The sequence below is a fragment of the Lethenteron reissneri genome, chromosome 70 (assembly GCF_015708825.2).
Source record: "Lethenteron reissneri isolate LAM-NWPU_2019-01 chromosome 70, ASM1570882v1, whole genome shotgun sequence".
NCBI classification, from domain to species: Eukaryota; Metazoa; Chordata; class Hyperoartia; order Petromyzontiformes; family Petromyzontidae; genus Lethenteron; species Lethenteron reissneri.
The window spans coordinates 4,265,894-4,274,037 of NC_083848.1; the positions used below are offsets into that span (position 1 = coordinate 4,265,894).

General features: G+C 41.0%; 12 non-coding genes across 12 annotated transcripts; all 12 read right to left on the reverse strand.

The window, feature by feature from the left end:
* Positions 1–144: 144 nt before the first annotated feature.
* Positions 145–216, reverse strand: TRNAD-GUC (transfer RNA aspartic acid (anticodon GUC)). The gene has a single exon. It is a non-coding gene; the product is annotated as a tRNA-Asp (tRNA).
* A 546-nt stretch (positions 217–762) lies between these two features.
* On the reverse strand, positions 763–834 carry TRNAD-GUC (transfer RNA aspartic acid (anticodon GUC)). The gene has a single exon. It is a non-coding gene; the product is annotated as a tRNA-Asp (tRNA).
* A 550-nt stretch (positions 835–1,384) lies between these two features.
* On the reverse strand, positions 1,385–1,456 carry TRNAD-GUC (transfer RNA aspartic acid (anticodon GUC)). The gene has a single exon. It is a non-coding gene; the product is annotated as a tRNA-Asp (tRNA).
* Positions 1,457–2,006: 550 nt separating this feature from the next.
* Positions 2,007–2,078, reverse strand: TRNAD-GUC (transfer RNA aspartic acid (anticodon GUC)). The gene has a single exon. It is a non-coding gene; the product is annotated as a tRNA-Asp (tRNA).
* Positions 2,079–2,938: 860 nt separating this feature from the next.
* Positions 2,939–3,010, reverse strand: TRNAD-GUC (transfer RNA aspartic acid (anticodon GUC)). The gene has a single exon. It is a non-coding gene; the product is annotated as a tRNA-Asp (tRNA).
* Positions 3,011–3,560: 550 nt separating this feature from the next.
* On the reverse strand, positions 3,561–3,632 carry TRNAD-GUC (transfer RNA aspartic acid (anticodon GUC)). The gene has a single exon. It is a non-coding gene; the product is annotated as a tRNA-Asp (tRNA).
* Positions 3,633–4,485: 853 nt separating this feature from the next.
* On the reverse strand, positions 4,486–4,557 carry TRNAD-GUC (transfer RNA aspartic acid (anticodon GUC)). Its single transcript has one exon. It is a non-coding gene; the product is annotated as a tRNA-Asp (tRNA).
* Positions 4,558–5,107: 550 nt separating this feature from the next.
* TRNAD-GUC (transfer RNA aspartic acid (anticodon GUC)) lies at positions 5,108–5,179 on the reverse strand. Its single transcript has one exon. It is a non-coding gene; the product is annotated as a tRNA-Asp (tRNA).
* Positions 5,180–5,725: 546 nt separating this feature from the next.
* On the reverse strand, positions 5,726–5,797 carry TRNAD-GUC (transfer RNA aspartic acid (anticodon GUC)). The gene has a single exon. It is a non-coding gene; the product is annotated as a tRNA-Asp (tRNA).
* Positions 5,798–6,660: 863 nt separating this feature from the next.
* TRNAD-GUC (transfer RNA aspartic acid (anticodon GUC)) lies at positions 6,661–6,732 on the reverse strand. Its single transcript has one exon. It is a non-coding gene; the product is annotated as a tRNA-Asp (tRNA).
* Positions 6,733–7,280: 548 nt separating this feature from the next.
* On the reverse strand, positions 7,281–7,352 carry TRNAD-GUC (transfer RNA aspartic acid (anticodon GUC)). Its single transcript has one exon. It is a non-coding gene; the product is annotated as a tRNA-Asp (tRNA).
* A 554-nt stretch (positions 7,353–7,906) lies between these two features.
* TRNAD-GUC (transfer RNA aspartic acid (anticodon GUC)) lies at positions 7,907–7,978 on the reverse strand. Its single transcript has one exon. It is a non-coding gene; the product is annotated as a tRNA-Asp (tRNA).
* Between the last annotated feature and the right edge of the window lie 166 nt (positions 7,979–8,144).

An 8,144-nucleotide genomic window follows, 5' to 3' on the forward strand; every position in this document is an offset into this window, starting at 1 on the left:
TTCATCTTTAAAAGTTCAGGCTTTTGAGTGCAGCAGGTGAGTCAACGTTCGGTGAAATTAACGTGATAAAAGGGAACAGCAAGTAATTTTAAATTGTAATAACAATGAGAGCCAGTGGCCATTTTCTTTTTTAAAAGAGTTGCTCTCCCCGACGGGGAATTGAACCCCGGTCTCCCGCGTGACAGGCGGGGATACTAACCACTATACTATCGAGGACTCGCTCAGAATGAGGCTGATTGTAGATTGGCTGAACTTATAAGAAGTAGAAATGAACCCATATACTCGGCATATTACCGATTGAAATGAAGAGGGGTTTATCTTTAAAAGTTCAAGCTGGTTAGAGCAGCAGGTTACCTAACGATTAGGGAAAATCACGTGATTAAAGTAAAGAGCAAGTCCTTTTAAATTGTAATAACAATGAGAGCCAGTGGCCATTTTTTAAAAAGAGTTGCTCTTCCCGACGGGGAATTGAACCCTGGTCTCCCGCGTTACATGTGGGGAACCTAACGACTTTACTATCGGGGACTCGGTCAGAGTGGGGCAGATTTGTGATTGACAGAAATTATAACTAGAAATAAACTCTAATACTCATTAAATAATCGTTTGAAATGAAGAAGGATTCATCTTTAAAAGTTCAGGCTTTTAAGTGCAGCAGGTGACTCAAGGTTTGGTTAAAATCGCGTGATAAAGTGAACAGCAAGTCATTTTAAATTGTAATAACAATGAGAGCCAGTGGCCATTTTCTTTTTTAAAAGAGTTGCTCTCCCCGACGGGGAATTGAACCCCGGTCTCCCGCGTGACAGGCGGGGATACTAACCACTATACTATCGAGGACTCGCTCAGAATGAGGCTGATTGTAGATTGACTGATATTATAACAAGTAGAAATGAACCCATATACTCGGCATATTACCGATTGAAATGAAGAGGGGTTTATCTTTAAAAGTTCAAGCTGGTTAGAGCAGCAGGTTACCTAACGATTAGGGAAAATCACGTGATTAAAGTCAAGAGCAAGTCCTTTCAAATAGTAATAACAATGAGGAGAGCCAGAGGCCAAAACATTCTTAAAAGAGTAGTTCTCCCCGACGGGGAATTGAACCCTGGTCTCCCGCGTTACATGTGGGGAACCTAACGACTTTACTATCGGGGACTCGGTCAGAGTGGGGCAGATTTTGATTGACAGAAATTATAACTAGAAATAAACTCTAATACTCATTAAATAATCGTTTGAAATGAAGAAGGATTCATCTTTAAAAGTTCAGGCTTTTAAGTGCAGCAGGTGACTCAAGGTTTGGTTAAATCGCGTGATAAAGTGAACAGGAAGTCATTTTAAATTGTAAAAACAATGAGAGCCAGTGGCCATTTTCTTTTTTAAAAGAGTCGCTCTCCCCGACGGGGAATTGAACCCCGGTCTCCCGCGTGACAGGCGGGGATACTAACCACTATACTATCGAGGACTCGCTCAGAATGAGGCTGATTGTAGATTGACTGATATTATAACAAGTAGAAATGAACCCATATACTCGGCATATTACCGATTGAAATGAAGAGGGGTTTATCTTTAAAAGTTCAAGCTGGTTAGAGCAGCAGGTTACCTAACGATTAGGGAAAATCACGTGATTAAAGTCAAGAGCAAGTCCTTTCAAATAGTAATAACAATAAGGAGAGCCAGAGGCCAAAACATTCTTAAAAGAGTAGTTCTCCCCGACGGGGAATTGAACCCTGGTCTCCCGCGTTCCATGTGGGGAAACGAACGACGTTACTATCGAGGACTCGGTCAGAGTGGGGCTATTTCGTGATTAACAGCACTTATAATAAAAAAACTCATATTCTCAGTAAATAATAGCTTGAAATGAAGAAGGATTCATCTTTAAAAGTTCAGGCTTTTGAGTGCAGCAGGTGAGTCAACGTTCGGTGAAATTAACGTGATAAAAGGGAACAGCAAGTAATTTTAAATTGTAATAACAATGAGAGCCAGTGGCCATTTTCTTTTTTAAAAGAGTTGCTCTCCCCGACGGGGAATTGAACCCCGGTCTCCCGCGTGACAGGCGGGGATACTAACCACTATACTATCGAGGACTCGCTCAGAATGAGGCTGATTGTAGATTGGCTGAACTTATAAGAAGTAGAAATGAACCCATATACTCGGCATATTACCGATTTAAATGAAGAGGGGTTTATCTTTAAAAGTTCAAGCTGGTTAGAGCAGCAGGTTACCTAACGATTAGGGAAAATCACGTGATTAAAGTAAAGAGCAAGTCATTTTAAATTGTAATAACACTGAGAGCCAGTGGCCATTTTCTTTTTTAAAAGAGTTGCTCTCCCCGACGGGGAATTGAACCCCGGTCTCCCGCGTGACAAGCGGGGATACTAACCACTATACTATCGAGGACTCGCTCAGAATGAGGCTGATTGTAGATTGACTGATATTATAACAAGTAGAAATCAACCCCGATACTCAGCATATTACCGATTGAAATGAAGAGGGGTTTATCTTTAAAAGTTCAAGCTGGTTAGAGCAGCAGGTTACCTAACGATTAGGGAAAATCACGTGATTAAAGTCAAGAGCAAGTCCTTTTAAATGGTAATAACAATGAGAGCCAGTGGCCATTTTTTAAAAAAGAGTTGCTCTTCCCGACGGGGAATTGAACCCTGGTCTCCCGCGTTACATGTGGGGAACCTAACGACTTTACTATCGGGGACTCGGTCAGAGTGGGGCAGATTTGTGATTGACAGAAATTATAACTAGAAATAAACTCTAATACTCATTAAATAATCGTTTGAAATGAAGAAGGATTCATCTTTAAAAGTTCAGGCTTTTAAGTGCAGCAGGTGACTCAAGGTTTGGTTAAAATCGCGTGATAAAGTGAACAGCAAGTCATTTTAAATTGTAATAACAATGAGAGCCAGTGGCCATTTTCTTTTTTAAAAGAGTTGCTCTCCCCGACGGGGAATTGAACCCCGGTCTCCCGCGTGACAGGCGGGGATACTAACCACTATACTATCGAGGACTCGCTCAGAATGAGGCTGATTGTAGATTGACTGATATTATAACAAGTAGAAATGAACCCATATACTCGGCATATTACCGATTGAAATGAAGAGGGGTTTATCTTTAAAAGTTCAAGCTGGTTAGAGCAGCAGGTTACCTAACGATTAGGGAAAATCACGTGATTAAAGTCAAGAGCAAGTCCTTTCAAATAGTAATAACAATAAGGAGAGCCAGAGGCCAAAACATTCTTAAAAGAGTAGTTCTCCCCGACGGGGAATTGAACCCTGGTCTCCCGCGTTCCATGTGGGGAAACGAACGACGTTACTATCGAGGACTCGGTCAGAGTGGGGCTATTTCGTGATTAACAGCACTTATAATAAAAAAACTCATATTCTCAGTAAATAATAGCTTGAAATGAAGAAGGATTCATCTTTAAAAGTTCAGGCTTTTGAGTGCAGCAGGTGAGTCAACGTTCGGTGAAATTAACGTGATAAAAGGGAACAGCAAGTAATTTTAAATTGTAATAACAATGAGAGCCAGTGGCCATTTTCTTTTTTAAAAGAGTTGCTCTCCCCGACGGGGAATTGAACCCCGGTCTCCCGCGTGACAGGCGGGGATACTAACCACTATACTATCGAGGACTCGCTCAGAATGAGGCTGATTGTAGATTGGCTGAACTTATAAGAAGTAGAAATGAACCCATATACTCGGCATATTACCGATTGAAATGAAGAGGGGTTTATCTTTAAAAGTTCAAGCTGGTTAGAGCAGCAGGTTACCTAACGATTAGGGAAAATCACGTGATTAAAGTAAAGAGCAAGTCCTTTTAAATTGTAATAACAATGAGAGCCAGTGGCCATTTTTTAAAAAAGAGTTGCTCTTCCCGACGGGGAATTGAACCCTGGTCTCCCGCGTTACATGTGGGGAACCTAACGACTTTACTATCGGGGACTCGGTCAGAGTGGGGCAGATTTGTGATTGACAGAAATTATAACTAGAAATAAACTCTAATACTCATTAAATAATCGTTTGAAATGAAGAAGGATTCATCTTTAAAAGTTCAGGCTTTTAAGTGCAGCAGGTGACTCAAGGTTTGGTTAAAATCGCGTGATAAAGTGAACAGCAAGTCCTTTTAAATTGTAATAACAATGAGAGCCAGTGGCCATTTTTTAAAAAAGAGTTGCTCTTCCCGACGGGGAATTGAACCCTGGTCTCCCGCGTTACATGTGGGGAACCTAACGACTTTACTATCGGGGACTCGGTCAGAGTGGGGCAGATTTGTGATTGACAGAAATTATAACTAGAAATAAACTCTAATACTCATTAAATAATCGTTTGAAATGAAGAAGGATTCATCTTTAAAAGTTCAGGCTTTTAAGTGCAGCAGGTGACTCAAGGTTTGGTTAAAATCGCGTGATAAAGTGAACAGCAAGTCATTTTAAATTGTAATAACAATGAGAGCCAGTGGCCATTTTCTTTTTTAAAAGAGTTGCTCTCCCCGACGGGGAATTGAACCCCGGTCTCCCGCGTGACAGGCGGGGATACTAACCACTATACTATCGAGGACTCGCTCAGAATGAGGCTGATTGTAGATTGACTGATATTATAACAAGTAGAAATGAACCCATATACTCGGCATATTACCGATTGAAATGAAGAGGGGTTTATCTTTAAAAGTTCAAGCTGGTTAGAGCAGCAGGTTACCTAACGATTAGGGAAAATCACGTGATTAAAGTCAAGAGCAAGTCCTTTCAAATAGTAATAACAATAAGGAGAGCCAGAGGCCAAAACATTCTTAAAAGAGTAGTTCTCCCCGACGGGGAATTGAACCCTGGTCTCCCGCGTTCCATGTGGGGAAACGAACGACGTTACTATCGAGGACTCGGTCAGAGTGGGGCTATTTCGTGATTAACAGCACTTATAATAAAAAAACTCATATTCTCAGTAAATAATAGCTTGAAATGAAGAAGGATTCATCTTTAAAAGTTCAGGCTTTTGAGTGCAGCAGGTGAGTCAACGTTCGGTGAAATTAACGTGATAAAAGGGAACAGCAAGTAATTTTAAATTGTAATAACAATGAGAGCCAGTGGCCATTTTCTTTTTTAAAAGAGTTGCTCTCCCCGACGGGGAATTGAACCCCGGTCTCCCGCGTGACAGGCGGGGATACTAACCACTATACTATCGAGGACTCGCTCAGAATGAGGCTGATTGTAGATTGGCTGAACTTATAAGAAGTAGAAATGAACCCATATACTCGGCATATTACCGATTGAAATGAAGAGGGGTTTATCTTTAAAAGTTCAAGCTGGTTAGAGCAGCAGGTTACCTAACGATTAGGGAAAATCACGTGATTAAAGTAAAGAGCAAGTCCTTTTAAATTGTAATAACAATGAGAGCCAGTGGCCATTTTTTAAAAAGAGTTGCTCTTCCCGACGGGGAATTGAACCCTGGTCTCCCGCGTTACATGTGGGGAACCTAACGACTTTACTATCGGGGACTCGGTCAGAGTGGGGCAGATTTGTGATTGACAGAAATTATAACTAGAAATAAACTCTAATACTCATTAAATAATCGTTTGAAATGAAGAAGGATTCATCTTTAAAAGTTCAGGCTTTTAAGTGCAGCAGGTGACTCAAGGTTTGGTTAAAATCGCGTGATAAAGTGAACAGCAAGTCATTTTAAATTGTAATAACAATGAGAGCCAGTGGCCATTTTCTTTTTTAAAAGAGTTGCTCTCCCCGACGGGGAATTGAACCCCGGTCTCCCGCGTGACAGGCGGGGATACTAACCACTATACTATCGAGGACTCGCTCAGAATGAGGCTGATTGTAGATTGACTGATATTATAACAAGTAGAAATGAACCCATATACTCGGCATATTACCGATTGAAATGAAGAGGGGTTTATCTTTAAAAGTTCAAGCTGGTTAGAGCAGCAGGTTACCTAACGATTAGGGAAAATCACGTGATTAAAGTCAAGAGCAAGTCCTTTTAAATTGTAATAACAATAAGGAGAGCCAGAGGCCAAAACATTCTTAAAAGAGTAGTTCTCCCCGACGGGGAATTGAACCCTGGTCTCCCGCGTTCCATGTGGGGATACTAACCACTACACTATCGAGGACTCGCTCAGAATGCGGCTGATTGTAGATTGGCTGAACTTATAAGAAGTAGAAATGAACCCATATACTCGGCATATTACCGATTGAAATGAAGAGGGGTTTATCTTTAAAAGTTCAAGCTGGTTAGAGCAGCAGGTTACCTAACGATTAGTGAAAATCACGTGATTAAAGTAAAGAGCAAGTCCTTTTAAATTGTAATAACAATGAGAGCCAGTGGCCATTTTTTTTAAAAAGAGTTGCTCTTCCCGACGGGGAATTGAACCCTGGTCTCCCGCGTTACATGTGGGGAACCTAACGACTTTACTATCGGGGACTCGGTCAGAGTGGGGCAGATTTGTGATTGACAGAAATTATAACTAGAAATAAACTCTAATACTCATTAAATAATCGTTTGAAATGAAGAAGGATTCATCTTTAAAAGTTCAGGCTTTTAAGTGCAGCAGGTGACTCAAGGTTTGGTTAAAATCGCGTGATAAAGTGAACAGCAAGTCATTTTAAATTGTAATAACAATGAGAGCCAGTGGCCAATTTTCTTTTTAAAAGAGTTGCTCTCCCCGACGGGGAATTGAACCCCGGTCTCCCGCGTGACAGGCGGGGATACTAACCACTATACTATCGAGGACTCGCTCAGAATGAGGCTGATTGTAGATTGACTGATATTATAACAAGTAGAAATGAACCCATATACTCGGCATATTACCGATTGAAATGAAGAGGGGTTTATCTTTAAAAGTTCAAGCTGGTTAGAGCAGCAGGTTACCTAACGATTAGGGAAAATCACGTGATTAAAGTCAAGAGCAAGTCCTTTCAAATAGTAATAACAATAAGGAGAGCCAGAGGCCAAAACATTCTTAAAAGAGTAGTTCTCCCCGACGGGGAATTGAACCCTGGTCTCCCGCGTTCCATGTGGGGAAACGAACGACGTTACTATCGAGGACTCGGTCAGAGTGGGGCTATTTCGTGATTAACAGCACTTATAATAAAAAAACTCATATTCTCAGTAAATAATAGCTTGAAATGAAGAAGGATTCATCTTTAAAAGTTCAGGCTTTTGAGTGCAGCAGGTGAGTCAACGTTTGGTGAAATAACGTGATAAAAGGGAACAGCAAGTAATTTTAAATTGTAATAACAATGAGAGCCAGTGGCCATTTCTTTTTTAAAAGAGTTGCTCTCCCCGACGGGGAATTGAACCCCGGTCTCCCGCGTGACAGGCGGGGATACTAACCACTATACTATCGAGGACTCGCTCAGAATGAGGCTGATTGTAGATTGACTGATATTATAACAAGTAGAAATGAACCCATATACTCGGCATATTACCGATTGAAATGAAGAGGGGTTTATCTTTAAAAGTTCAAGCTGGTTAGAGCAGCAGGTTACCTAACGATTAGGGAAAATCACGTGATTAAAGTCAAGAGCAAGTCCTTTTCAAATAGTAATAACAATAAGGAGAGCCAGAGGCCAAACATTTTTAAAAGAGTAGTTCTCCCCGACGGGGAATTGAACCCTGGTCTCCCGCGTTCCATGGGGAACCTAACGACTTTACTATCGGGGACTTCGGTCAGAGTGGGGCAGATTTTGTGATTGACAGAACTTATAACTAGAAATAAACTCTAATACTCAATAAATAATCGTTGAAATGAAGAAGGATTCATCTTTAAAAGTTCAGGCTTTTAAGTGCAGCAGGTGATTCAGACGTTTGGTGAAATTACGTGATAAAAGGAACTAGCAAGTGATTTTAAATTGTAATAAGCAATGAGAGCCAGTGGCCAAATTTCTTTTTAAAAGAGTTAGCTCTCCCCGACGGGGAATTGAACCCCGGTCTCCCGCGTGACAGGCGGGGATACTAACCACTATACTATCGAGGACTCGCTCAGAATGAGGCTGATTGTAGATTGACTGATATTATAACAAGTAGAAATGAACCCATATACTCGGCATATTACCGATTGAAATGAAGAGGGGTTTATCTTTAAAAGTTCAAGCTGGTTAGAGCAGCAGGTTACCTAACGATTAGGGAAAATCACGTGATTA